A 5,960-nucleotide genomic window follows, 5' to 3' on the forward strand; every position below is an offset into this window, starting at 1 on the left:
CACACACACACACACACACACACACACACACACACACACAAATAACAACTATACAAATGTACAGATAGAAAGTTTAGCTCTTCCACTGCTCTCTTTGTCATTGTAGCGGTCCCAAGAGCTGACAAGCCCCTGCCACAGTGTTTTGATTTATATAGAATTTACCATATTACATTTATTAACAAGCTTGCAAATTTTTCAGTTCTTTGTTTTTCCCAATATTTTCCCATGATCACTGTTGCCTACTCATAGGCAATTTCATGTCTGTTAGCCTGGCTGATGCTAAAACTGTCCTATAGGTAACTGACTCAAGACTCCATTTGTCAAAAGGTTTTTCCTTTCAAGTACTGTACTTTTCCAATATATAAATTCTATTTGGTCCTTTTGACTAGTTTTCATTGATCTTTTTTATTTATATTCACATTTTTCCTTAAAATCCTTGAACAGATTTATAATAGGTATTTTAGAGTCCCTGTTTGCCAACCCAATCTTCTCTATCATTTGTTTTCTGGTGTTTTCTTTTGTTGTTGTTTGTGTTTTGAAACTGGGAATTGGACTCAGAACTTCACACATACACAAGCGCTATGCCTCTAGATTATTCTCTAGTCCTTTTTTTTTGCCATCTATTGGGACTTGGGCTTGAACTCAGGACCTCATATTCTTGCTTGTGTGTGTGTGTGTGTGTGTGTGTGTGTCTGTATGCTGGAGTCTGACACTCTATTACTTGTGCCACATGTCCATTTCTGGCCTTTTGATGGTTAATTAGAGATAAGAGTCTCTTGGACTTGTCTGCATGGGCTGGCTTCAAACCATGGTCCTTAGATTTCAATCACCTGAGTAGTTAGGAATACAAGTATGACCATAGTGCCTAGTTTTCCTATCTTGTATGCATGTATGTATGCTTGTATGTTTTGTTTTGAGACAAGTTCCCAAGATGTTCCTGCCTCAGCATCCCAAGTACCTGATATTACAAGGGCCCAGCTTCTTTCATTTTAGATTTCTTTCTATTTCTTTGGCTCCAGATAACAAGTCATATTTTCTGGCCTTTACAGATACCTGGTAATACTTGATTGGCTGATGGTAAAGCCTGGGTTTTATTTTGGCAGGTTGTTAATTTACTTGAGTATCAGCTGGCTCTTTCAAGCTTGTCTTTCAGTTGTGTTAGGTGAGATCTAGAATGATCTACTATTGAGTGCAATTCCAAGGTTTGACCTTTCTGGCTTCCCTACTCATGTATGTTCTGCTGAGTTCATTTCTTTCTCCTTTTATTTTGCTATGGCTGGTCAGAAATCCAGTATATCTCAGCCATATGCAGTGTTAGCTGTTTGGGTTATAGCCCCCTGGTAATTGCCCCTTGTGGATTCCCATTCTAAATATCTATAGCTTAATATTCCGCCAATGGCTTCAGAGAGCCTCCTAGAGATGTTCCAGATACTTGTTTTAGCTCTCTCCTCGTATGCTCTATCCCACCAATTTTACCCCACCTGCCCAAACAGCATTCATCCTCATCTCTGCCTGGGTCCCCTCTCTATGCAAAACTCAGGAAGCATCTACAGTAGGACATACCACAGTGTGTCACTCCCTTGGGGACCACAGCCTGCCTGATGGCTAAGGTAGGGGCTTCTCAGAGTACACTCCAAAGATTTCTGGCAGTGAATGACAGGAGGAGGGGCCACCATGATGTGGTTACTCAACCATGACCTACCATACATTATTTAAGAAACTTTATTTCTTTGGGAAGGGATGTGAAGGGTAAACCAAAGGAGGAGGCTGTAATGCTTGGTAAGAAATGTACGCATTATCCTGCCCATGTAATTGTAACCCCTCTGTACAGTATGTTCACAAATAAAAAATAAATTAATTAATTAAAAAAAAGAAACTTTATTTCTGTTATTTTTCTCCTGTTGTACAGTGAGACTCCTCCAGGTAGTGGTAGAACCTCATTCATTTCTGGGTTCCCAAAGCCCAGTGAAATTTAGCACATCGTAGATGACACCACAAATGTCGTCGAATGAAAGAATGAATCATCATTAACACAATCAACAATTTGTAGGGTATCATGCTTAGTGGAAACATTGTCGTACACACCAAAATGCTTCTATTAAGCTACTGAATGTCTGTTATACTACTGGGCACATAGGAGCTAGACATTAGTGCTAGGGCTGGATTGAGTCTATGCTAAACTTCAGACTTGGTGGTCTTTACAAAACTAAGATTTGTATCCAGAAGCAAAGATCACATGTTTTCTACAGACACCATGTAGCACAGTAATGACAAGTTGTTCTAGAATTAAAAGCACTTCTGTCTGTTTGTAGCATTCAGCCCATGAACTTGACAAACACAGAATCTACCTGATTCAGAGCAGGATTATAAACATCCAGATTGCAGTGGCCATTTACTTTCATGGCTGTCCATGATGGCAGGACTACAATGACTTTTTATTAAAATTGAAGTGGCCTTTGAATGAAAGTCTATAACTATCCCCCTATAAAAAGAAAGTCAACTTGCAAAAAGAGAATGTACAGTAAGAACTCCTATGAAATATAGAAACTGGAAGGCAAAACAGTCCTGTATTTCCACATTAAAAGTACCTCTCTATCTAGGTACTGATGGCTCACACCTGTAACCCTAGCTATTCGGGAAGCTGAGATCTCAGGATTGAGGTTCAGAGCCAACCCGGGCAGACAAATCTATGAGACTTTTATTTCCAGTTAACCAGCAAAGAGTGAAAATGGAACTGTTGCTCAAATGGGAGAGTGTCAGCTTTGAGTGAAAACGCCAAGCAAGAGCTTGAAGCCTGAGTTCAAGCCCCAGTACTAGCATAAGAAAGAGAGAGAAGGAAAAGAAACAAACAAGTTTCACTCTAAGATCTTAAGACACAGGAGGTTTCATATTAGGAAAAATGAATCTGCAAGACAATCTGTATCCAAAAGCATGTAAAATTTGTGAAAGTCTGTTAAAAAAAATCTGGGAAGCCTAAAATACCTAGAGACATAGAAGCATCTCTTATAATTAGAGTGTCTTCATCTCATTATAAAGGACCCTTAAAACTTGTAAGTATTCACACATACACACAGAGACACACAGATGCATACTGTAGGTCAATTCAGAGTTCATAATATTGTTATCATTGGTATTCCCGTGTTTAAATACTTAATGCCTTTTAATCCACAGGAGTCTTGAAATTCTTTTTTGTGCTCCTTTTCAGCTGTTTATATGGTTTCTTTCAATGAAAAATCAGTGCATGTTTTAGGTCAAGGAAGTCTGCTGTGAATGTGGTGTGAGTCCTGTTAGTTCATTCTTCTAGTTACCTTCACCAAACTACCTTTTCATCTTTGTTCTTTGATTATACAACCTTCCAGGTGGAAGTAATAATTGGATCTCCACATGCCTGTTAAGCATCCCTAAAATTCCGATACAGGGTATCAAAAACTGATGCAGGAAACTTTTCAAAGTAATGATTGTACTTGTTTCAAGGCTGAGTGAAACCCTGTTTAAAAAGCAGCCATTTAAGTTCATAGTGGCAAAACAGTTTAAAACTAAGGGCTTCATTTCACTTTGTTTCTCTTCCCCCCACAACATTTCCCCCTTGGTTTATATTCCCTGGGTAAGAATTTGAAGGGGACTTTTGCCAAAGCCTCAGGTTCCACCTGGTTTGGGGTTAAAACCACATGAAGCCACTGCATTTTGCATAGTTTCCATTGGAAATGATCTACCAGCTTGGGTTCTCTTTCAGGGCAAGCCAGACTCACATGAAACTTTGCCAGGCTTTTAGATGAACCTGCTTTAAGTTTTGATTTTATATCAGACTCTACAATGAGACCACTTACATAGTTCTATCTTTCAAAAGGCTCTCATTGTATCATCCCCAGAGTATGTATAATCACTCCTAGAGGCTGACAGCCAGTAACACCTTGTGGTAGTTTAATATCTCAGCCACTTGGAATTCATTCTAATCGGGAAACCAGATCAACTTTGTAATAGAGGCTCTGGTGTCAGGCAAAGCACTTTGGGGAAAGAATTTCCTTTGAAGTCTCAACAAAAGGGTTTTCAAGTAAATAGCTGGTTTAATTCTGGTTTAATTCATTCCTTCCTTTGCTTCTTCCTTCACTTACATATTCATCAACTCAACAGATACCCAGTGAGTATTACTCCATTGACCCACCCATCACTGTGACAAAATAACTGAGAAAGTCAACTAACAAAAGAAAACCTTTATTTTGGCTGGTAGTTTCAAAGGTTTCAGTGAGTTGGCCCTATCAGAGCATAGAACTTCCTCGTAGGAGTGTGTGGCAGAAGAGGCCGCTCACTTCAGGGTGGCCAGGAAGTGAAACCGGAAGTGGAAAGGACCCACATTCCTATTTTCCCTTCAAGGCCATGCCCTCATCACCTCCTAAAGAGTCCAGCAATTTCCATTAGCATCACAGGCTCTTTGGAGCTCACATGAAGACACCACACATCCCAGATGTCCCACATAAAGCTATAGGATTTAGTATTTTCCCAACTAGGTTTCAGTCTTGCTGTGGTCCTTGGTTTCCTCCCTGTGTCCTTGTTACTCTCTTTAAGATTGGGAATGTTTACTCTGTGCTATGATATCTGGAGAGTATGTAACTTCCTTTCTGTTCTTAAAAGAGTTCCCAGCTGAGTTTAAGTCTCAAAAGAGACTTTGAGTTAGTCCCCCCCACCCCCAGGCTTGAACTCAAACTCAGGGACTGGAGCTATCCCTTAGCTTTTTGCTAAGGCTAGTATTTTACCTCTTGAGCCGCAGCTTTATTTTCAGCTTTTTGGTGATTTATTGGAGATCTCAGCCTCCTGAGTAGGTAGGACTACAGATGTCAGACACCAGGGCCCAGCTGAGTTGGGCTTTTGAACAATGTTAGAATTTTTAAGGCTATGGAGACCCATGGAAATGGATTGAATGCATTTTGCACTATGAAGTGGATATGAATCTTTTGGGAAGTCAGGGATGGAATACAATGTTTAAGGAGATGTATTTGAGTGTCAAGTGTACAAGGGGTGGAATTGTGATGGTTAATCTTGATTAACTTGATTAGAGTGAGAATAGCTAAAGAGATTAATAAAGGACACCTAAGCACGTCTGGAGAAAGTTCCAAGAGCTGATTAAGTAGTGGACTAATCCTCTGAAAGAGTCATAATATGATAACAATATTAGAATGTGGTGAAAGTAGAGGTGGGTCTAGTTGGAAGAAATAGACCTCCAGAGACTAGATCTTACCCTGGCTCCTTCCCTTATATCTCTTCCTGCTTCTGTCCATCATGATGTGATGTTGCCCTACCGTCTCCTTTGTTCCTCTGAAATCATATGACAAAATACATAATTGAAGTGTAAATAATAACAGAACTAATCATAATAAATAGAAAACACTAGATACTGTGAGATAAAAATGGGGAAAAATTAGAGATTAAGGTAGGTTGTAGTGTTAAAGAAGCTTCAGAATGAAATATTCAGTGAGATAGCAAATAGAACAAAATTTGAAAGTAGGATAACTTGAACAAAAAATAAAGGAAGTACAGAAATAGCAACCGGGTATCTTGAACATGAGTATCCCAAACAAAACAATGGTAGCAAAAGCCCCAATGTGGATATATACCCACATAATAGAGGAACCATAGGGAGACCATTATGACAGAAATGAGCCACTAAACAAGGAAGTGAGAGAAAATGAAGTCAAAGTAACAATAGGCTAGCACAAACCTATAGAATTGGGAAGGATTTTGACAGTTTCTTTGGCTGAAAAGGAAACCATTACAGGATTAAAAAAATTTTTTTTTACAATAGTACATTCTGATTTGTATTTCAAAAGCCTCTTTCTATCCCTCTTGGAGTAAATAGTAGATGGGCAAAGGTACAAAGAAAAGACTTATTAGGAGACTACTGAAACAGATAAGAGTACTTCAGAGTTGATGATAGAAATTGAAGCAGCACAATTAGACACATGGTC

Source organism: Dipodomys ordii, unplaced genomic scaffold, assembly GCF_000151885.1.
Source record: "Dipodomys ordii isolate 6190 unplaced genomic scaffold, Dord_2.0 Scaffold109, whole genome shotgun sequence".
NCBI classification, from domain to species: Eukaryota; Metazoa; Chordata; class Mammalia; order Rodentia; family Heteromyidae; genus Dipodomys; species Dipodomys ordii.